The 25,137-nt window shown below is 42.9% G+C and overlaps 1 long non-coding RNA gene across 1 annotated transcript in view; it reads right to left on the bottom strand.

Moving 5' to 3' along the window:
• Positions 1-24,328, bottom strand: part of LOC144272485 (uncharacterized) — a 73,732-nt gene extending 49,404 nt beyond the window's left edge. The window contains exon 1 of the long non-coding RNA XR_013347567.1: positions 24,226-24,328. This is a non-coding gene — a long non-coding RNA (uncharacterized LOC144272485). The remainder of the gene's footprint in view (positions 1-24,225) is intronic.
• Positions 24,329-25,137: the final 809 nt, after the last annotated feature.

Below are 25,137 nucleotides of genomic sequence, written 5' to 3'. Positions count from 1 at the left end.
GTATTTACATTTGCTTTACTTTATTTGAAAGTTGTGGGATTGACTGTAATCAAGCAACACCACAGAGCCTGGGAGAGCTAGTTAAGACAACCCTTGGGTACCCATATTAGCCACCTAGTGCTCAATGCTGAGAGGTGCAGTGTGCCCCCAATTCTTACTTACTTCATTGGGAGCTGAGGGTGCACAGCACCTTTCAGGATCAGGCCCTAATTCTTTTAATCTATAGGTCTGGTTTAAATCCCGATATGTCAAGTGTGGCCAGATAAATGTCCAAAGAAGTGTCAAGGTTCACAGTTAAAATGGATTTCTATGACCTATGTTAAAAAACGTTCCACAGTGTAATCAGAAAATCCTTGAACGTAATCTAATAATTATTTAAAATTATTTTTAAGAAAGGTTCATCAAAAAAAAATTAAAGTGTGTTCCAACAAATCCCCACAGTGGCATTATTCTGGGCACAAATGATCACCCTATCCATCTCTAGCAAGCCAGCATAATTAAGCATTCTACATCTACTATGATTAACAACTGGAGTTATCTGATTCACGGTTAACAACTATTTTCAACGGGAAAGTCCTCCACTTAATCTGTCCCTGGCCTCCCAACGGAATAACATGAGTTTCTGAATATTTCATATCTTTCCCAAGTGAAACTAGTTGTGCCCCCACTTTGTTGGTCGGGAAGGGCTACCAGAAGTCACACACTGACTTTTTCAGCTGCCCAAACAACAAACTAGAGATTTCCTTAATAATTATTCCAATAGGCTTTTTTGTTTGTTCGTTTTTAAATCACTCCACTGTACCTTGAAACAGTATGGCAGGCACATTCAGAAGATCCTCTGATGTCAGGATATGACTTTATAGACTTATAGACAGTGCTTTTCCTTTTTTTTTTAAAGATAAAATGAATTACTAATCAAAACAAATGCTAAACAGAAAACGTAGGTCTGAATATATAAAGTGCTTTAACTAAGCATGAGCTGGAATTTTAGGAGACAAAGCAAAGTGTATATCACACATACAACAAATAATGTGTGATGTAAAAGACACTAACACCTTATATACTGAGATTGTGGTGCACTTTAGCAGAGGGAATTACAGTGGCTAAATGTAATGGGCATATATATGTTGTTAAAAAACCCTGGAAGATATAGAAAATATTACAGATATAGTGAGTACTGGATAGCTGAAGGGACTGGCAATCCAATTCACAGCTTTGGCTTTCCTGGTCACCATTTTAAATCCAGGCCAAGTCTGTAGGGACAAAAAATCATACTGTTCAATACAGTCCCCAACGGACAAGTAGCCACATACTGAAAATTATCCGCACAGTCAATACTGTTTTTGCAGGGTCCTGATAAAAGCCGAAGACTGTATTAACACAAAAGTCACCGCTAGCAGCAGCGGTCCTTCCGTGTCACACTGAAACGCACGGACAGGGCGGTTTGGGGGATTTGTACTGTGGCTGCCTTTGCTGTGCTTGTTCTGTTGGTCAAGGGGAGACTTCAGGCCCCATGGACATCAAGTCAGCACCTTCCGACTGGACTAAGTTCTCCTATATATATACAATTGCATAATCAGGCACAAAGCTTAATGGAGCTTAATGGACAATCACTTAATGGGATGATCTCTCCCAAGGCTACTTGGTGTGCAGGGGGAGGGAAATGATCGCTCTACACCATCCACAGGAGTGGTGCATATTACTCCCAACAGTGCATCAGCTTGGGTCCATGGGCCAGTGTAGTGGGAAATGAGGCATGGCCCCACCTCCTCCCACCCCTATCTGGGTGATGCGTTCTCTGGAAGGAGGCAGGACTGAGCATTCTCAGAGACTGCTGTTGTGATCTTCCCTTGCACACCTTCCGGTCCCATGCATTCATGCAAAGGCAGATTACGGTCTGACTCACTGTATTTTTTTCTGTACAGTTTGTTTCTGTGCTTGGGTTTTACATCATGAAGTTCTCTGGGTTACAAATTTTCCCTCTGATATAAAGCCCTGAGCACACTGGTCTTTATTAAACACTCCATTTAGAAGACAGAAAAACTCTCATTCTTGCATACAAATTCTAAGAACGGGGTTGTAATGGAACTACGTGATGTTTGTACAGATTTGTACAGAGAAATGAATACTGAATTCAATTTACACATGTAATGATAGTATTAGACTGATGTTTGTCATATAGAGTAGGAGCAAAATTACCAGTGAGACCTTCAGTGGACTTAATCATGAGTGTAATGAGAAAACGCATTCCCATGTGGTCAGTATTTCACATCACAAAAGGAGTCACACATAGCTGTCAAAGCCAAAGAAAGAAGGCTCTGTGAAATAATAATTTGTGCATCAAAGCAGCAATTTCATGGGAATTATAAACAAATAAAAAAGTTGGGAGCAAACTTTAACTTTGGAATTTATAATTTCTTTTGATGTTCTTCAAGCATTTTTTTCCTGGGAATAAATAGAATCACTGGTTTCACTCTTCCACAGATGGCATTGGTTGGACAACATATGTATTTGGAAGGGAAACAGCATGGGAAAATAAATTCTTTTTTAAAATAGTGAGTTTGGATGACATTGAGCTAAATTCTGCTCTCATCTACTTTGCTGTAAATCTGGAGTTATTCCAATGAAATCACATTTATCCCAGTCTAAAGGAGATCTAAATTTGGCCCAGGGTCTGCAGACCAGTACCTTTTACACTGGTAATTTATTCAGGATTTAAGCATTTATTTACTTTTTTTAGGAACACATGTATATTTACCGCTGTGCCCCAGCAACCGACATATGACTTGGCACTTCTGCTCTGAGTGTCTTTGATCCAGCAATGTGCACTTACTCACATGACATATTCTGCATATTTTTTGGTATGCTAAAAAAAAGTTATGTTACAGTTAACAAGGGAAAGCTGAATGGAAAATGCTACATGTATGCGACGTGCCTGAGTTGCCATTGCCAATGCAACCTTGCCTTTCGGAATTTCCTGACTTCTGCAAATTTAATCCTGCAAGCTCAACACTACATTTATGTTATTTATTTTTAATTTAATTTCCTAGTGGTTCTGTTTGTTTGTTTTTAAGAAAAAAGGGGAAGAGGATAAAAAATAAATCTGGCTGTAATCAGCCTGCACTGCTTATAACTCTACAGGCTTCAATAGAGGACTCTACATGTTATTTTAACTAATGTGTGACTTATAGCTTGGATTCTGCTCTGCATATGAGCTGTGCTCATTTCAGTCAGTATTAAGCAATCTGCATGACCGTCCTGAGGTGGGCTTTGCCTTCACTAGGAAAAGGTATGTTTTTAGCTTGGATTCTGCTCTGCATATGAGCTGTGCTCATTTCAGTCAGTATTAAGCAATCTGCATGACCGTCCTGAGGTGGGCTTTGCCTTCACTAGGAAAAGGTATGTTTTTAACATGGTAATAAACCCATATAAAATCCTGGCTGAAATCCTAGGTGTACTTCACCTTGACCAGTTGACACTTGTTAAAACTACAACTTGCTTGTCTACACTAGGATTTTAACACATGTTCACTAAAATTAAAACACACATTTTTTCCTAGTTTTCGCATGGCCAATGGGGCCAGTCAGCTAGAGGGGCAGTCCCTGACATAAAGTAAAGCAGCTCTTAGTGTCTATTCAGCACTAAATAGGTTCATATACTAGGCTGAGTTGTTTCCTACGTGGTTTGCCCTACTGAAGTGTTTCCCAAAATGGGAGACATGCCCCGCTGGGAGGGCACAACCAGACTTATCAATTATTCTCCAGAGTCTGATATTTCATTTTTTAAAAAGAGTAAGCCTCTACCTATTACTGTTGTGAAGGAAACCTTCAAAACGTGACCTGAATGTAACTGAAGCAAAGACATCTACCTGAATTTGCAGAGCCTGAAACACATTCTGAGGTATGGACTGTCCTATTCCTTTTTATGCTAACTCAGATGCCAATGGTGATACCTTAAATATCACCATTGTTAACTATTTAATTGCTCATTAAACATGGAAAAAAGGTGAGGAAGCATCACATGATATAAATCTACAGAAGTGTTTCCCAAAGTGGGAGCATGGGTGTGAAGGACTAGCTGGGGGCAGGGCACAGATGATGTAGTCTGCGTAAACAGACTAACGCTAGCTTGAGCTAGTGCACTAAAAATAGGGATATTGCAGCAGAGTTGGCGGCTAAGACTCGCTGCCTAATTCCAACCCCATCTGACCCCCTAAGTCTGAGCTCCAGTGGTTAGCCCGAGCTGCCGCCTTTGCTGCTATGTGCACACTGCTATTCAGTGCTAGCTCAAGCAGAACTAACACAAGTCTGTCTACCTGGGCTCGGAGGCAGGTTCCCATCTGCACTGTAGACGTAACCTAAGATCCTCAAATAAAAAGGCAGTACATTAAGTGCATATTACCAGGTGCTCAGAGCCAACAAGTATGGTGTATCTGAGTTTGGTCATGGAGCCGGATGTAGTAATTATTTGGGTACAATAATCCCAATGGGAGTTGCCCAAATCAGTCTTTATAACATCAGGATTCCACTGTGCATTATGAAAAGACCATCCCTGAGATGTCCAAACAAGGATCAACCATTAGGTCAATATGCTTTTCAGTCCCATTGACTTTACTTATATTTATAAGTAAAGGGCCCGATCCTACACACCTTAAACAAACAGTCTTTATTCATGTGAGCAATACCACTGACTTCTATGGGACTCTTTACAGTAGTAAGTATTACTCCCATAAGTAAGGGTTGCAGGATTGGGCTCAAGAGGCATAACTGGGCAATGGCCAAAGTATTTTTTTAAATTATTTTTTTCTTTATTTTTGGTAGACATTCAGCAGAAGAAATGTCTGTAGCAAATGGGTGACAGTTATTAGCTTTCTCTTTCATTGCAGTGCTGATTCAGAATACTCTTCCTCTTTCAGAAAATCTGAAATTTTCTATTAAAAAAACAAACTAAATTTTTGGAGCTAAAATACAATGATATAAAACAAACTTTACACATGAAATATATTGTTGCTGTGACTGGGATGTATTCAGCAATAAATCTGCATCACAAGACAAAGATCTGTTCTTTGCCAAGGTAAACATATAAAGGCAGTACGGTAATATCCATTTCTGGCAAAGGGCTGACACACCAGAATCCAGTGATAAATATCTTGCTAAATCTCTTTACAGTGGAACTTCTTACGAGAAGTGCAGGGGAAAAAAAATCCATGACATAGAGGCGCTGGGTAATATGATGCTATACCAACTGAGGGATTGATCTTAAATTTATCAGGCAGTCAAGAGTGCTCAGCACCTGACAAAATCAAGCCTTCAGCCGAGATGATGAAGCAACAACAGGCTGTTTTGAAAGAGAGAAACGTCATTTCAGAAAATTCTCCACAATACAGATACTGCAGATAAACCTTACAGACAACCTGGGGGGGGGGAGGGGCGGAAGGGGAAACAAAGGGTTCTCTCTGTCTGTGTGTTGCTTTTGCCAGGACCAGAGCAGGAATACAGGTCAGAACTCCTGTAAAGGGCTAATAAGCAATCTAGTTAGATATGCGTTAGATTCTGTTTTGTTTAAATGGCTGATAAAATAAGTTGTGCTGAATGGTATGTATATTCCTGTTTTTGTGTCCTTTTGTAACTTAAGATTTTGCCTAGAGGGATTCTCTATGTTTTGAATCTGATCACCCTGTAAGGTATTTACCATCCTGATTTTACAGAGGTGATTCTTTTACTTTTTCTTCAATTAAAATTCTTCTTTTAAGAACCTGATTGCTTTTTCATTGTTCTTAAGATCCAAGGGTTTGGCTCTGTGTTCACCTACGCAAACTGGTGAGGATTTTTATCAAGCCTTCCCCAGGAAAGGGGTTGTGGGGTTTGGGAGGATTTTGGGGTGAAAGACGTTTCCAAGCGGGCTCTTTCCCTGTTATATATTTGTTAGATGCTTGGTGGTCGCAGCAATAAAGTCCAAGGGAAAAAGGTAAAATAGTTTGTACCTTGGGGAAGTTTTAACCTAAGCTGGTAAAAATAAGCTTAGGGCGTTTTTCATGCAGGTCCCTACATCTGTACCCTAGAGTTCAGAGTGGGGAAGGAACCTTGACACAAGCATAGCCTGGCATGTAGGTTGCAGAGGGCAGGTTTTATCCTCCAGCGTAATAATACAGAGAACTTAAATACAGACCTACTGTCAAGGTTGTACTAAAAGAGCTGACCTAAACCAGAGCCTCATTCATGATCATCTACATAGAATGATTGGCAATGAGCATCAGGTTGAATTCTGGCAGGGAACTAGCTGAACAGCAAGGCTGAGAACCAAGTGACATACCAAAACCTTGACAGAATAAAAATGTACACTTCACAGTGTAAAGATGTCCAGCTGGCCAGATCTCTTTAGGTACCTCTGGTGCAGTAATCTAACTAATAACTATGGCTCAGTATACAGAGAGAGGTACAGCAGATCCATCTTTATCAAGATCTTTTCCCCTATAAAGTTTCTAGGTTATACAGTTATTATCTGGGACTTGTCCACACAAATTCCACTTGTCCACTTAATTCACAACAAGCTGGGAAGTAAATCTACCCTGCACTAGCTGCTGTGCAGTAAGTGGACAGGGGATGGATCACTTGATGATTACCATATTGTGTTCATTCCCTCTGAAGCACCTGCATTGGCCACTGTCGGAAGACAGGATACTGGGATAGATGGACCATTGGTCTGATCAAATATTGACATTCTTATGTTCTAAGTGTTTTTGTGGACCATGCTGCCATGCACTAACAGTTCCTTAGTGCGATCCTGATCTACAAACATACAGGCCTGGTCTACACTACGAGTTTATGTCGGATTTAGCACCGTTAAATCAAATTAAGCCATCCACACAACGAAACCATTTTTTTCTACATAAAGGGCTCTTAAAACTGATTTTTGTACTCCTCCCCAACGAGGGGATTAGCACTGATATCAACATCGCCGTTTCGAATTAGGGTTAGTGTGGATGCAATTCGAAGGTATTGGCCTCCGGGAGCTATCCCACAGTGCACCATTGTGACTACTCTGGGCAGCACTCTGAACTCGGATGCACTGGCCAGGTGTACAGGAAAAGCCCCGGGAACTTTTGAATCTCATTTCCTGTTTGGCCAGGCAAGCTCATCAGCACAGGTGACCATGCAGAGCTCATCAGTACAGGTGACCATGCAGTCTCGGAATCGCAAAAGAGCTTCAGCATGGACCGAATGGGAGGTACTGGATCTGATCGTTGTATGAGGAGAGGAATCCGTGCTATCAGAACTACGTTCCAAAAGACGAAATGCCAAAACATTTAAAAAAATCTCCAAGGCCATGAGGGACAGAGGCTACAGCAGGGACGCAACACAGTGCCACGTGAAACTTGAGCTCAGACAAGAGTACCAGAAAACCAAAGAATCAAACAGATGCTCTGGGACAGAGCCCCAGACATGCTGCTTCTACGACGAGCTGCATGCAATTCTAGGGGGGGCCACCACCACTACCCCACCCCTGTCCGTGGACTCCAATGATGGGTACTCTCCACCATGCCTGAGGATTTTGCGGACAGGGAAGATGAGGAGGAGGAGGAGGAGCTTGAGGAGAGCACACAGCACACCTCTCTCCCTGACAGCCAGGATCTTTTTATCACCCTGACTGAAATATCCTCCCAACCCAACCAAGCCGAAGAAGGGACCTCTGGTGAGAGTACCTTTTTAAATATACTACATGTTATAAAAGCAAGCGTTTTTTAATGATTAAGTAGCCCTGAGGACTTGGGATTCATTCGTGGCCAGTATGGCTACTGGAAAAGTCTGTTAACGTGTCTGGCGATGGAATGGAAATCCTCCAGGGACAGTTCTCCTGGAGGTACTCTAAAAGCCTTTGCAGAAGGTTTCTGGAGAGAGCATCCTCCATGGTAGGACACTTTACCACATCATGCTAGTAGCAAGTAATCTGGTATCACTGCATGACAAAACCTGGCAGCGTATGGTCCTGGTGTTTGCTGGCATTCAAGCAATATCCGTTCTTTATCTCTCTGCGTTATCCTCAGGAGAGTGATATCGTTCATGGTAACCTGGTTGAAATAGGGGAATTTAATTAAGGGGACATTCAGAGGTGGCCATTCCTACTGGGCTGTTTGCCTGTGGCTGAAAAGAAATCCTCCCCACAGTTAGCCACGCAGTGGGAGTGGGGGAGCCATTGGCGCTGAGCTGTTCGCGTTTGGCTAGAAGGGATCTTCCCTGATACCAGCCACATGGTGGGGTGAGGGGTAAAGCGATCATCCCAGAGAATTGGATGGGGGGGCTTACTTTGGTTTCTGCTGCGGCACGTTAACAGGAAAACCGCAGCACTAAATGGCCAAATCAACGTGTTTTGCTTGGTATGGGAGAGGAGGGGGCTGCTGTTATGAAGGTTGCAGAAGCCGAAAGACTAGGGCTCACCATGGCCGCCACAAGCCGAATTCTGTTGCCCGGCCCGGCGTGTGGGATCTCTCACACCAAAGCCGCAGGCACTCAATATAAGATGCAAAATGCGACCTTGTACCAAAATCACATGTGCTGTGTAATGTGAATAATGTTGTTCACCGTGAAAGAGTATAGCCATTGTTCTGTAAAATGTCTCTCTTAAAATACTTCACTCCCTTTTTTAACTCCAGCAGCGGCAAATGTTTTAAGCCTCCCTCCTCCGTCCCAAAGGCAATCTCAGATAAGGCGGCGAAAAAACGCACGTGCGATGAAATGTTCTCTGAGCTCATGCAGTCGTCTGGCACTGACAGAGCTCAGCCGAATGCATGGAGGGACACAACAGCAGAGTACAGGAAAGTGGCCAATGAATGTGAGGAGAGGTGGCAGCAGGAAGATTAGAGGAGGCATGAGGACATGCTGGGGCTACTGCGGGATCAAATGGACATGCTCCGGCGTCTGGTGGAGGTTCATGAATGGCAGCAGGATCACAGACTGCCGCTGCAGCCCCTGCTTAACCACCCTCCCTCCTCCCCAAGTTCCATAGCCGCCTCACCCAGATGCCCAAGAACGTGTGTGTGTGTGGGGGGTAGGCTCCGGGCACCCAACCACTCCACCCCAGTGGACAGCCCAAGCAACAGAAGGCTGTCATTCAACAAGTTTTGAAGTGGCCTTTTTCTTCCCTCCTATTCTCCTCCCACACCCCACCCGGGCTACCTTGTGAGTTATCTCCCTATTTTTATAATCAATTAATAAAGAATACATGTTTTTTAAATGATAGTGACTTTACTTCCTTTCCAAGCAAGCTGTGATCGAAGTGGGGAGGGCGGGTGGCTTACAGGGAATTTAGAGGCAACCAAGGGGGCAGGTTTTCATCAAGGAGAAACAAACAGAAGTGTCACACAGTACCCTGGCCAGTCATGAAACTGGTTTTCAAAGCTTTTCTGATGTGCAGCACTTCCTGCTGTGCTCTTCTAACCGCCCTGGTGTCTGGCTGCACGTATTCAGTGGCCAGGCGATTTGCCTCAACCTCCCACCCCACCATAAATGTCTCCCCCTTGCTCTCACAGAGATTGTGGAGTGCACAGCAAGCAGTAATAACAATGGGAATATTGGTTTCGCTGAGGTCTGAGCGAGTCAGTAAACTGCGCCAGCAACCCTTTAAACATCCAAATGCACGCTCTACCACCATTCTGCACTTGCTCAGCCTATAGTTGAACAGCTCCTGACTACTGTCTAGGGTGCCTGTATACGGCTTCATGAGCCAGGGCATTAAGGGGTAGGCTGGGTCCCCAAGGACAACTATGGGCATTTCAACATCTCCAACAGGTATTTTCTGGTCTGGGAAGTAAATCCCTTCCTGCAGCCATTTAAACAGACCAGAGGTCCTGAAGATGCGAGCGCCATGAACCTTTCCCGGCCATCCCACGTTGATGTTGGTGAAACGTCCCTTGTGATCCACCAGTGCTTGCAGCACCATTGAAAAGTACCCCTTGTGGTTTGTGTACTGGCTGCCCTGGTGGTCCAGTCCCAAGACAGGGATATGCGTTCTGTCTATAGCCCAACCACAGTTAGGGAATCCCGTTGCAGCAAAGCCATCTACTATGACATGCACATTTCCTAGAGTCACTAACCTTGATAGCAGCAGCTCAATGATTGCGCTGGCTACTTGCATCACAGCAACCCCCACAGTAGATTTGCCCACTCCAAATCGATTACTGACTGACCAGTAGCTGTCTGGCATTGCAAGCTTCCACAAGGCTATTGCCACTCGCTTGTGAACTGTGAACTGTGAGTTCTTCTCATTTTGGTATTCTTGTGCTTCAGGGCAGGGGAAAGCAAGTCACAAAGTTCCATGAAAGTGCCCTTACGCATGCGAAAGTTTCGGAGCCACTGGAAATCATCCCGAACCTGCAACGCTATGTGGTCCCACCACTCTGTGCTTGTTTCTTGGACCCAGAATCAGCGTTCCACGGCATGAGCCTGCCCCAGTAACACCATGATCTCCAAATTGCTGGGGACCGCAGTTTTAGAGAAATCTGTGTTCATGTCCTCATCAACGTGCTGCCATTGCCTCCTCGCCTGGTTTTTCAGGTGCGGGTTTTGCATAAACTGCAGGATAATGCGCGAGGTGTTTACAATGGTCATAACTGCTGCGGTGAGCTAAATGGGCTCCATGCTTGCCGTACTATGACATCTGCTCAGGCAATCCATGGAAAAGGGCGTGAAATGATTGTCCGCTGTTGCTTTCACGGAGGGAGGGAGGGTTGACTGACGACATTTACCCATAACCACCCGCAACAAATTTTTGGCCCCATCAGGCATTGGGAGCTCAGCCCAGAATTCCAATGGGCAGCGGGGACTGTGGGAACTGTGGGATAGCCACCCACAGTGCACCGCTCAGAATGTCAACGCTTGCCACGGTACTGTGGATGCACACTGCCGAGTTAATGTGCTTAGCGTGGGCGCATGCAGTCAACTTTATACCATCTGTGCCCAAAAATAGACTTCTCTAAAATCGGAGTACTTTTGTAGTGTAGACATGGCCACACAAGAAGGTGAAGTGACTTGTCCTACATCATGCAGCAGCTCATTGGCAAAGCTGGGGAAATAACTTGGGTCTCCTGACTCCCAGTGCAGCCCTCTCCACTAGACCACACTAGGCCTGAGTTTGACAGACCTTTTGTGCAAACTTTCAATATATGAAGGTATAGGAGGCATTGAAATATTACAGTCTATTAAAGGTTACATTTGATACAACCTCAATTGTAAAAATATTGCGTTTTATATTCATCCTTCCAAAACTGCCATAAAACTTCACTACTCCATTCACAAAAACTATTCTCCCATCCATCATCATCATTCATCCTCCACAAAAACAACACAACAGCAACAACAAAAATCCTGAGTGGAATTTTGCAAGATTGTATTTTTAGAGTGTTTATAGTTTAAGGTTTCTATCTGATTTGCATAAAACAAAAATACTGTTACATATTCATATAAATTTAGTTTATAATTGTATTGTATTTCATCCTTACAGAGTATATTTTATCTGTTGTTTAAGACAATAAAAATTAATCTAGAAAGAAACTTGTGAGGAGTGGTTCTCAACCTTTTCCATGCCATGGCCCCGTGTTACAACAGAAAAAAGTTTTGCAATCCCCATTCCCATCTAGCTATAAAGAAAGGGAGGGTTGTCATGACTCCCTGAAAGCTGTTTGTGAATCCCCGGGGGGGTGCAACTCCCGGATTAGAGAACTGGTCACAAATGGAAAAATTTAAACAGGAAAAATTTTGAAAATGTCAAAGTCGTTTTTCTTTCACAGGTTTGGAAAAAACGATTTTTCGGGTATTTGAAATTTTTCAGTAAATGCTTCATTTTTTCTGTCTTCCAAATCCCCCTTTTCTGCCACTGACAGGGCAGGGGGAGGAAGAGAAAGTAAGGGGAGGGGGAATGATCAACCAAAAAGGAACCCCTCTACAAATAAGACTAAATTACTACATTTTTCAGTTTTGTCAAAAGGGAAAAATAAAAAAACTATTTTGGGGGATGAAAAGTACAGATTTTTTTTAAAGGTATGTTTTTTCAATGTGTGTGAAGAAGCACTACAGGAAAGCAAGCAAGCAAACAAACATGACCTTTGTTAGAATTTCCAGTAACAGAGAAGGAATGGGAAGGTCCTAAGGAACAGGGGTATCTCATGTCACAACAGAACTGTCTAAACCACTTGAAAGAAACTTAGGAGAGCACTAATACGGAGCAAAGAGAATTGTGGTCTACAGTCACTATCAGTGGAGGAAAATAGCAGCAAAAGATTCACAAAAGGGAAGCTGCAGCTAAGCCTTTCACCAGCTAAGATAGCCTGTGGGTTAACAAACAGTTAAGCATAGGGTTCAGATAAATTTAAGGAAAGCCTTAAAATTTTAATTATGTCTGGACATTTGAAGCGGAGCCAAGACAGAAAATGGCATTCTGCCAAAGCAGAAAGTCCAATGGATTTCTAAAAATGCCATTAGCTGATATCCAGAGACCCCAAAGTCTCTCATAAATCTGGTATTTGTGAGAAACCAAGACTCTGGAAAAGGTGCATCTTCTCCTTATGCTGCCACTTTGATCTAAATGTTGCTACTATGGTATCATACTCATGGAAGGTTGAAAGATAACGCACATTTTTCTTAATAAGAATTCAAAAGCCTGAATACCAAGATAAAGCCTAAGACCTAAAGGGGGAAAAAGTAGACTTGGTTGTCTAAACAGTGCTGGTCAGATCCATTACAATGGAGAGCTGCTCAGCCAAGTAATCTTTCGTGATTTACACAAGAGAATGAAACCTATGAACTGGGAAATCAGTTCCTATACAACAGAGTGGAATTTCCACAAATTTAATGATGTGAAAAAGTTACTGTAAAGTACACTAGACTTACCAGAAATACATGCAAGTTTTCAGTCACGAAGCACCTATCTTGGCCTTAATATTTTATTCTATGTATTTTGCATACAAAATGGAATGGCACATTGAAGAGGTTATTTACAAGAATTGCTGAAAGGAGTGTTCTGGGTATGAGTGATTCTATTCTGAAAGCCCGTTATTTGGGTGAATAAATCTTTGAGAGTTCAATATACTGAAATTCTTTATGTTGCCCACTGAGGAATGCTCACATCTGTCAGTAATCACACTAATATTATAGTCTTGCTTCTAACATGCAACAGTTAGGATTTGTCAGCATTTCTCTTGATGAGTTCTATTTTCAAGGAGTTGCTATAGATCATTCACATCAGGCTGAAGCTTGGCATACAAGTTATTAGCCTGGATGCTTTTTTTAAAATTGTATAGATTGATTTAGCCATTTTGAGGTTAAAGGGGATATGATTTTTTTCCATTTGATTTGCTAAATTCTAGGTGAAGGCAGATAATCCTTAATATAGCCAAAGCCTTGTTTGGATTCTGGGGGAATATAGTTGGAAAGAGCCAAAATTATGGTCCAGATTCTGCTCTCATTTATGTCAATGCAGAATCAAGTCCTAAGAACACATATTTGATATGTACTGTCACTATACTGTAGACAACAGAAGAAACCTACACACAAAAGCTCTGTTAAAATAGCACTGAAATTCTGACAGACACAGAAAGCACAGCAAGTCAGCACTGAGAAACGCACAACTTTCTCAGCCACGCAGTATCCCTGCCTTACAGCATATATGGCATACACAGCTCTTTGACCTCCTGTGTACCGCATGTGCTGTAACTGGGAAGTATAAAAAAGCTTGTTTAGGGTTCCTGTAGCTGATATGATTCCAAACGTCCTCACTTCTTTGGGTTCATGGCCATCTCTTACACACGGTAATGCCCAGTATTTTTTTTTTTTTATTACAGCAGCAAATATCCATTTCTCCATCTCCACTAAAATCCCCAACGTTGTATTTTAATATTTTGGGAGCTTGTCACATACACACACCCCGGTTGACTCCTCCATGTCCCACTCTTCCTATCACTTACCTTTTAATGCAATTTATGAGAGCTCCCCCTTCCAATGCTCACAGAACATTCGGGCAAATCATTGCTGGTGCCAATCCTAGTGTCTGAAGAGGGCTGGACACGACTCTCTTTATAGTCCATCCAGAAGGGATGCAGCTCAGCAAGGCTCTCTCACCTGTGCTTGCCCAGTGTATTCTCTCCACAGCGTTCCTGATTTACAGTGCAAGAGACCACGACTGCACCCTAACCCTGGTCTCTTTGCATGATAGTGAATAATAATAATGATAATAGCTAACATTAGGTCAGAAAGTGCTTTATGGAGGAAGGTCAGTATCATTTCCACCATTTTACAGATAGAGAAACTGAGGCAGAGGACGGTGACATGACTAGCTCAAAGTAATCCACAGGCCAGTGGCAGAGCTGGGACTAGAAGCTAGATCTCCTGTGTCCCAGTCCAGTGCGCTATCTACTAGGCCACACTTACCATCAAGCCACAAGATGATTTTTTATCTGTTAAGCCATTTCTGAAGACGTCAGCAGCCAAAATGGGCCCTGATGCTGCAGTGAGCTCTACACAGGCACTGAGGTCCGTCTGGATGCAGTTCATTCCAGGACTGAGGCCTATACCATGGCATTAGATGTTCCTTTTTTGCCATACTCTACAGTAACCTTCGCTTTATTTTGATAGAATTCACAGTGAATGAGTATTTAACATGAACCAAGCTGCCCCCTTCTAGTATTATTTTGAAAATGAAAGTTCTAAAATGTTCAGGCTAAAAAACGTGCTATTGAGTCTGATTAACTGTTGAGTTTTCATTGATTTCTTTCTTTTTTAATAAGAAGCAATAGCAGAAAAACTAACCTTGTTAGGGTTTAACACACCTTCGCAACTGCATAATGATCCTTGTTCAATATAACAAACCCATTGCTATGGCTTACAAATCTGGTTTTGATCTTTGGCAAGTCTCATTAAAATACTTTGGGAAGTACCACCATTTGGCTGGACCTGAGTTTCAGAGGAGCTGAGCACACGCAGTTCCAATTAACTTCAGTTAGAATTGTGGGTGTTCAGCAGCTCTGAAAACCAGGCATCTGAAGGGCAAGTAGAGGCTGCCTACAAGGAAATGAATGAAGAGAATCAAAACAACGCTAAGGGTCAGATACAGTGTAACCTAAAGAAGCAAGAGAGTCATGAGTTAAGAGAATCTTAGCTCACCCCGTTAGGGTAAAGAATGGTAACACATCAGTCTCTCTCACAAGGTGGAAGATCAATGGATGAATTTGCATACAGTACCATGGGTTGCCAAAGTAGGCAATAGCAGTGTGAATTCAGAATGCTGAAACTGCCTTAATTCAGCATTTCCTTGCTTTTGCAGCTTTATTTTCCATATATATATAGCATTGATATAGCATTATAGCATCTTCCATCTCAAAGCACTTTACAGATTATTGGCCCAATGGCAAAACTGCCACCTCTGTCAAAAAAAGCAGCACTGAACACTACATAAACATAGGCAGCATACAATATACAGTATGCTTTATGCTGCATAGCTGTGTCTGTGGGATGGTATTCTTAGCTAAGGGCAATGAGACAAATCCCTTTTTATGAACCGTGCCATGAGATCTCTAATATATACAGGACACTGAGAGGACCTCAGTTTGACAGGTCTCTTCCAAAGTACCTCATGCAGTGAAAAGAAAAGGAGTACTTGTGGCACCTTAGAGACTAACAAATTTATTTGAGCATAAGCTTTCGTGAGCTACAGCTCACTTCGTCGGATGCATGTGGTTTCACCTACTTTGGACATAACAGGGGCTGAGTCTATCCTGACATGAATCAAACCTGCAGGAAGTGTACAGTACTGCAAACCCGATACAAAGTACTACAAGCCATTTGGAAGTTTCAAGAAGTCAATCAAATCTCGCATGAGAATTTACAGTAGTTAAAACCAAAAGCCATGCTTTATCACAAACATTAAAAAAGTCACAGAGTCAGCTAATGATCTTGCACCAATTTCAGACCAAGGTAACTCCACTGATGTCAATGGACTCACTTCTGTTTTATACCAGTGTGAGAGGAGAATCAGGCCCAAAGAAATTACAGTTCATCACCATAATTATTATAATAACTTATTAGTTGCATTATTGTAGCACCTATCCTCTCCAATCATGAACCAGGACCCCATTTTCTACTCCCTTTTAGGCAAATAGAGCAATGTTATATGCCAGCACCCTTGTGCTGCAACAGACACTGTCAGATCAACACATGACCACTATACCATATTGTATTTGGACAATTACCCTTTTTATGATTTAGCAGTCACTACCATATGCAGAGAAGTCAGTGCTCCTATTGAGATTTACTCTTCTTCCAAACAAAACCATTTTTTGTCTTGCTTTTATAAAACCTTCTGATACACCTACAGTTTTGTTAAGAATGACACTATTAAATGAGCGTGTCCATCAAGATCAATTATGTGTATAAAGATGGATGTTACGAAGACCTTTCATAGGTTTAGTAACACACAATCAGGAGATGACAATTTGTGCAGTGATGGGGAAAAAGAAGATACTGGGCTAAATTCTGTGCTTGCTTCCATAACTCTGGACCCCGCTGGCCCCAGCAGGTGTAAGCCAATGAAGCTCTATGGGCTCTAAATCAGCAACAAGTGACCTGCTAAAGATTCATTGGTTCAAATCGGATTCTTAACCAACAGTCCAGACCTGTGGAACATCCCTAGCACTCACTTCCACCATCCGCATGCAATTTTACATCCCGTTTCAACATTGCCTCAAACAGGCAACAGGCCCTCCCCCAATTCCCAACACCTTCTCTGTAGTCCCAGAGATAACTACACCTTAAATATAACACAGGGCAGCATTACAACATAGCAGAGTTATTCCCCATAAATATTGTAAAGAAGAGTCCAAATAGTGATACAATGTTGGTACTTGTAGGTTTCCCCAATAGTGAGTATAAACCACAGACTTTCAGTCAAGAGAGCATCACATTCATGGTGTGTAACAGCATTTAGCATTTTGAACTCTGCTGACATTTTCACACGCTATTGGAATCTACATATTAAACTAGGCTGACTTAAATGCAGCATGAAAATTTAAGACACATATTAAATATAGCTATGGCCTAATGTGTTTAGGAAAGTTATGCAGATTTTTTTTATGTATAAACTTTTTAAGAGAAGAAGATATTCAGTTAACAAAAATTACATATCAATAATGTAAATGCTTTGGGTTTAGATTCATTATGTGAGGAGTGATATAAGAGTGCTTAACAACTTTGTGGCATGGCTGGAGAAGCAGAAAGAATTTACAATATGTATAACACTTCTCTTGCTGATGCGGTGGTCTAAAGTATGAGCAGAATTATAATTTGCCTATATAGTTAAATAATTATACAATCATAGATATTAGAGCTACAAATGACCTGTGAGGTCATCCACTTAATCCCACAGAGGCCATTGCAGAATTGTGTCCTATTTACTGCTGAGCAGCAAACCTAGCAGGCCTAATAGCTGGCAGCGGATTAATGGTGAGGATGATTCCTACTTATAATTAGGTTTTTCAGGTCTGAGCCTAAAGTTTATATATTTCCTTTTGAGTGGCAGGTGAGGAGGTCAAAATATTCTACTGAGAGAATACTCCACCATGGTATTTCTAACAACTATTAGGAACTTGGAGTAGACACAGATATAATGATTCATAAATGCAATTCAGAGGTACCCTCCCTGCAGAACGTTGCTTCACAGTTCTTTTACTGGGGCCAAATAAATAATTAGCATTTTCATCCTCCAGAGTCTATAGAAATTAATTAATCCTCATGACACCACTGTGAGGTATTCCCATTTTAAAGAGATTGACACTGGATGAGACACATAATCACTTAGCCTCAAGTACTCAAAGTAAGTCAACACTGAGCCAGCATTAGAATTTGGGACTTTCTGACTGCCAATCTTACATTCGTATAACTAGACTATACCACTCCCTTGAGGTACCATCCATATTAGATACCATAAGAGGTACCATAGATTGTATAAATAACTTGGAAACAACTGTATACTACAATGGTATACTCTGAGGAGCTAAGAAGTCATTCCAGTGTATCAGTGTGTATATATAACACACTCCATAAGAATACTCTGTTTTAGTTTAATGCAAACCTGTCATTTAAGGACAAAACATCTACCATATTTTTCCTAGCTTTTGTTGGTTATTATGACACTTATGATATTCAGGTTTCATTGAATTCTTAGTAAATTTGACCAAGGTGTGTGAATGCGTGGGCGCGCAAACACACACAAACATACACTGAGTTAAGCTACCATAAGGTATAAACCTATATTTAATCATGTTAAGCGTACAACCTGATGTTTTCAGCAGCAACTGTAGTGGGAGTATTTTATACTGGCTAGACCATGGGACTGAATCAGGACACCTTGATTCATTCTCTTGGTTCTTGATAAATAATAACTTGCTCTGTGACATTTGCACATCACTTAACTTCTTTGCTCATCAGTTTATCCATATATAAAACTCTGTCTCAGTGGTGAGATGAGTCTCAGTGTTTGTAAAATGCTTCAAGGCCCTTGGACAAAAGGTGCAATACAAGTATTACCATGCAACTAAAACTAAAATCTCTTCAAAAGCTGACTTGAAAAGAAGCATTCTGAGACCAATATGACTGAATTCCAGCCACTGCACAGGATTCTGAGCAAGACAAGTCTCATCTTTAAAAGGTTGAACAGGTGGCTTCTGTGGGCATGGATCACCACAATTCAGCATACTAAGGAAGCTTGCCTCAGTTCAGTGTAACCCATTGGTGAGTGAGCTGAGTATATGCTAAGTATAAAACAGATAATATTGTCTGATCCTGTTCCACATGTTCTAGAATAGTGAGATTCATCAGCCATTTTCTCTGAGCATTATCCTGCAATATGCCAGTAACATCATGTCTAACCCAAATGTAAAAAGCTTTCTTAGAGCCAGATCTTCAGCCAGTGTTAATTGACTTCAATGAAGCTATGCTAGTTTACACTGGCTGAGAATCCAGCCCTTTCTGTTCCACTGCAGAGAGATGGCATTTCAGAGCATATAGAACTGCTTTACCATTTGAACTGTTATCCTTTCAATACTTGAAAGATGAGAATCATCAGTAATTTAAACACTAAATACAGTATGCAGACATAGGCCTTTTTTTCAGTCAGAAATTAGACAGAGTGAGTACTGGAAGACCTACCAAAAAGACCAATCAATACTCATTCCTTGAATGACCACTTGAAAATCAGTGACCATACAACACTAGACTGAAAAGGACTATTTCCTGAAGCTGTCATAAAAGAATAAGGGGACATGGAGTCTACAATATTCAACATACATTTGTAAATCATAGTTTTTGAAGAAAATCTTTAGTTTTATTTAAAAGAAGACTTGTAAAAGAAAGGACATTGTCAACATTATACCACAACCCAGCTCCTTACATCCAGACTATGTATTTTTAGATTAGTCTTTTTGTACTTGAAAAAGGATTGATTGACATTTTCTATTATTGTTGTTCTTCTACAGAAGAGATTAAAACAAATGATGAGAGTCTTGATTTTATTCCAAAATGCTAATTAGGGACTGCAGCACTATTTGCCTTGTCTAAGAAAAAAATCATTAGAGGATTTTTCCCAGTTCAAAACCCAAGAAAAGCACAGTTACATATGAATGATAACTTAAACATTGCAACTGGTGCCTAGTAATCACTTTAGTAATTCTGTGCAATTGCCTTCATCCACATAACATAAGGTGTCTCCTTCATCAGAAAGTCAAATTTCATATTGAATAATCAGTGTGTGATCCTGAACAAATCTTAAAGTCTCTGTTTTCAAAGTCTGTCTCAAAAAGGGCCAATTTATGCTGGCTGATATTTTCTGTTGATAAACAGGAAAATGTCTTATTTTTTTTATTTATTTTCCCAATTATACTTTTGGTTCTCAGACTACAAAATAAACTGGGAGTTGTACAGAATAGTTCATCAGAGATTCTGAACAAGCTTTGCATTGCAGAACTTCCAGAAAAAAAAGCCAGTGCAGACTCTTAAGCACTAACTGATTTATCCTAATCCATATCTAGGAATTACTGGGAATCACTGCACTTTCCTTCTCAAAGTAAAGTTACTGCTGTCTGACTTGCCCTCCTCACCCCTCTGTTTCTCTCACATGCTGTTAACCAAAACAGTCCAAAAACATCAATTTATACTCTATTGCTTCTACAGCATACAGATCCTGCATTCCTTGTTCTCCCAAAAGTCCTCCTGGAAGTTTTGGTGTATAATCAAGAGGCCAGATCCTCAGCCAGCGCAAATCAACATAGCTCCATTGACTGCTATGTCAATTCATTCCAGTCAAGGCTCTGGCTCTTAGAGTATTACACAAGATACATATCAGGGCCAAATTCTTTGACAAAAAATTGCTACAAAATGTTGCTTTCAAACATGTACTAGAGATGGAAGTCCTTCACCAGCCGAGCCAAACATCTGGTCTGTGTGCTAGGTCTGGCCTCCCTGTGTCCCATCTGACATATTCAAATTGTGCAGAATCTCAACTTTCATTTAAAAAAGTGAGTTTCTAGACTTCATGGCTGTGAAGAAAAGCTTCCAAATGCAAAGTAAAGATAAACCAATGCCACGTTGTCCTCTGAGACTGCAGCCAGCCCAATGTCTCAGAAAGGTGTAAACTCCTCTGTCCCCTTTTAATGTCATTTAAGTGTTACCTAAAATGATCACATTTTAATGTCAACATTAACTACTGGACATCTGATCATTTTAGCTGATGGAATGGGAAGCTGCACGTGGAAGCCCATCTGGGTGGTAACTGAGAATTTCTGTGCAGGGAAGGAAATGCAAAAGGAAGAACAGAGAGACACAAGGACAAATAAGAGATTCAGAGAAAACAGGATGGGGAAGGAAGAAAATCAAAGGGAAGAAATACCCATGGCTCAAAGGGAGGGAGCATATTTTCCCACTGATACTGACAATAAAGCCCTTAATAAATAATAGTAACCACATGTTTCTACATAAACGCCAGATTTTTTCCTTCATCTTTGTGCAAACCTCCCATTGACAGTGGGCATTCTCCTCTGGATGGAAGGGGTTGTACAGGGTCCTAAATTTATCCTCTGGCCAACAGGCCATAACTAGAAGTGGAATTCAGCCCTTTTCTCCAAATGAGTTTGACACCTCTGTCCCAGATAACACATGATTATTTAGGGGATTAGACTGGGTTGTTCTGCAAAAGATGTTGGCTATTTTTTAATTCTGCATGCATATTATTTGTGTATGTATTTTGTATTACAGTAGTACCCAAGAGGCCACAACCAAGATCAGGATCCCTTTGTGTTAGGAACTGTACAACTAAATAGTGAGAGACAGTCCTCAGAATGAAAACAGTGGCAATGAATGTGTATAAACCTGAACACAACATAATCTTGCAAATTAATACTAAACAGGGACATAAATTAACTGGCCTTTGTATTTCCAGCACTGAAAAGAAAAGAACTTGTTGAAACAATGTAACACACATTTCCTGCCACAAGGAATCTTGTTGTACTTTCTTTTAAAGACAGGCCCAAACCACAAATACCAGTTCTGGATGTGATGTTTCCTAAAGTTCAGAGTGAGTGTTTGGATCTAGTATTTTGCTTCAACCCCTTTTAGAGATAAGGTCCAGGTAAGAAGTTTGGATCCAGACTGAAACTTCTCTCAAAATTCAGTGTTTGAATATGTGGAGGTTTGGTTGGGGTCATCTCTCGGCTCATTGAGTAAAACAATAACCCTTAGGCATGTGTTTCTTCTAAGGGCCCCATGGATTTCAGAGGGCATTTCAGAGGGATAAGGACTCAAGACCTGCCTCCACAAATAAGGTTAACCATAATAGACTGTGAATTGTAATCCTTTCCCTCACCCTTTATATGTCTCATAGAACTTAAGGACAGAAGGGACCATCATGACCATCTAGTTTGACCTCCTGCACACTGCAGGCCACAGAACCTCACCCACCCACTACTATAATTGACCCATAACCTCTGGCTGAGTTACTGAAGTCCTCAAATTATGATTTAAAGACTTCAAGTTACAGAGAATCCACCATTTACACTAGTTTAAACCTGCAAGTGACCCATATCCCATTCTGCAGAGGAAGGTGAAAAACCCCAGGGTCCCTGCTAATCCGACCTGGGGGAAAACTCCCTCCTGACCGCCAAACATGGCAACCAGTTAAACCCCGAGCATGTGGGCAAGACCCATCAGCCAGACACCTGGGAAAGAATTTCCTGTAGTAACGAAGAGCCTTCCCCATTTAGTGTCCCACCACTGGTTGTTGGAGATATTTGTTGCTAGCAGTCACAGATCAGCTACATGCCATTGTCACTTGACCTCTTTGAGAGTAAACTCCTCAGGGCAGAGACCATGTCTTCATATGTATCTGTACAGTGTTTCGCACAATAGGGCCCTCATTCTGATTAGTATCTTTGGGTCTCTTATTAAAACAGATACTGGCATTTCTCAGGGACTTGAGCCTACAATACGCCAGGAAGCATTGAGCACCTTACAGGATGCAGCCTTTTCCAGGTATTGTAAAAATCATTCACACATGAATGATTGTTGTCCCTATTAATGTGACTAGTCCCACATTCCCTTTAATCGGACAACTCACCTGAGAAGTCAGAGGGGCATAGGCACAGATATCTGCCCACACAGGGCTCACTGCAAAAGTGAGACCTTTGTTAGGGGTATTAACTACCGTTCCATGTGTTCAGGTTCCATGCCTGGTGCACACTTTAATCTGATAAGATTGATAGTTGGTATGGTGCGTTCTTGTCTATTTTTGTTTAGGAGCCTTCCCTTGATAATCACCTTTGCTGAATATTTCATGGATGCTTCAGTTATTCTGAGATAAGAGCCCCTCAGAAAAAAGGAAAATAGCACTTTATAACATAACTGGTAATTTGGGGGAGGAACTTCCCAAGAAAGATTGTTAGGTTTTTTGAAGTTGAATAACACTTCTACACATTTTCAAAATCAAAATATTTATCACCCAAACAAACCCAGGGAAGTGTGACCTAAAATGAGGGTGCTGTGTTTTCTGTGAGATCTTAGACCACTAAAAGAAAAGAAATCCAGTAGCACAAGCAATCAACAGCTGGGGGGTGGGGGGGGAGAAAAAAAGTCTTTCACTATTAATGCGCAGCTCCTCCACAAAGGAAGTATGATAAAGAATACAAGACTATTGCCAGCTGTAATTGTATATCAGAGGATCTCAAAATAAACCCAATTATTTCAATTTTTCATGCACTATAAGAAAAACACTGAATGTAAACCACCTTGTTGCTTCGTTCTCGGTACAGGTGAAATCATTCCTCAAATCTCTGAATTTATGTGGAAACCGCAACTTCAGAACATTAGCCTGCCTGGTAATCACAGTGTAATCTTTCACAGTTCACCCACACTGTAATGCAACATTTCATGAAAAATTTAGGGCTCGCTCAGCATATTTTGCTGCCCTGGTAGATGTCGACACACAGCTGCAGGTTGGAAATGATCTGGCTTTATCATTTTTTTTTTTTTTTTGGTCTCCTGCTGCTCATTTGTGACCAGGGCTGTTACTGGACAGAGCTGTACAGGGCCAGGCAACTTCAGGGCTCTAACCACCCGGGGTGCAGCGGGGGGGCGAGCGATGCGGGCTGTGACAATCGCATTCCCCCTGCTCGTGTTTGCAGAGCTCCGGACCAGGCGAACGCTGGCTTTGGCGGGGGAATATCGGCCACCGCCAGCACAACGGGCTCAGCCGCGGCTGCCTAGCTAGCAGGAGGGGCCCGATCCTGCCTTCCTGGGGCACCCGCTGAGGGCAGCTCGGGGCGGGCCAGGAGGATCAGATCGGGCCCCACCGCTGTCGACGTTGCACACCTGGCGGCTATCAGAGACACCTCTCGAAAGGGGTGAAAGAAGCTGCAATTCGGCTCCTGGGCTCGTGGCATTAGGACAACGCGGGGCGGAGGGGGGGTTGTCCGCTTTGAACCAGGACCGATCCTCCCGCAGGAAACTCCAGGGACTGCAAGAGGACAAGTCCATCACCCTCCCCCCCCCCCCCCGGCAGCCTGCAATCTGGAAATGGCACATGCAATGGCCCGAAAGCCCCCAGCCCCCAAGAGAGGCGCCCCCACCCCGCGCTGCTAGGCGCGGCAGAGCGCGGGGAGAGGGGGGCGGTGGCGGCGTGGCGCCCCACCGGGTCCCTTACCGCTCAGCCAACGGTCTGCTCCCCGCGGGGCCCGGGCAGCGCAAGGCGGCTTCCCGCTGGTGCCCAGCTCCGCTCTCCCCCAGCGAGCGGCACATCCGCGCCTGGCCCTGCCCCCGCCTGGATTCCTACACTCGCCGCGCGCGCCCTTCCCCTCCTCCCTCCGGGCCGGGAGCGGCGGCGGCGGCGGCGGCGGCAAACCCCTCCCCGCCGGCCCGCTGCTGCCCCCTGCTTCCCGCGCCCACTGAGGGGACCGGGGGTGTCTCCCCGCAGGCGGGCTGGTGGCGCTCCCTGGCCAGGGGCTGGCCGAGGTGGGAGCTGAGCCGGGTCGCCCGAGAGCCAGTGTGAAAAATCCGGTTGGGATTCATAGTTGGGTACAAGACAAAGCCCCTAACGGGGGATGGTCCCCATGAGAGCTGGAGGTCCGGTCCGCTCCCCCCCGGGCTGAGGGGGGTGCCTGTGACAGAGCCGTCAGCGGGGCCCCGCCCGCAGAGTCGGTGCGTGACTGAGGCAGCCCGGATTTGGAGAGGCGTACAAAGGAAGCCCCCCCGGAGCAGGACCCCGCCACGGTCTCTTCTCTGCTGCACCTTCCCTTGGCCACTGAAGCCTGCTTCGCGGGAAGGCTGGCTCGGGGACCCATGCCTGCCTCCCAGCTGATTTTAAAATGTCCATGATTTTTAAGCCCTGGGGATTTTTTGGCTGGGCGGTTGTGGGAGAGCTGCCTGGGTGGCTAAAGGGAAGCAAGAGAGGGCAGGGGGGTCAGTAGTTAAGCCTGCTAATTGCGCAAAGGATCAGACCAGGCGACTCTCACGGGACAGCCCTTTCAGTTCCCAACAGGGAATGAGGCTCTCTCCCAAGGCCCCTTGTAAATTAAAGACATTTAGAAATAATAGGGAAACAAGTTAGGTTTGCCAG

Source organism: Eretmochelys imbricata, chromosome 11, assembly GCF_965152235.1.
Source record: "Eretmochelys imbricata isolate rEreImb1 chromosome 11, rEreImb1.hap1, whole genome shotgun sequence".
NCBI classification, from domain to species: domain Eukaryota; kingdom Metazoa; phylum Chordata; order Testudines; family Cheloniidae; genus Eretmochelys; species Eretmochelys imbricata.
This window is presented reverse-complemented; position numbering and strand designations above follow the sequence as displayed.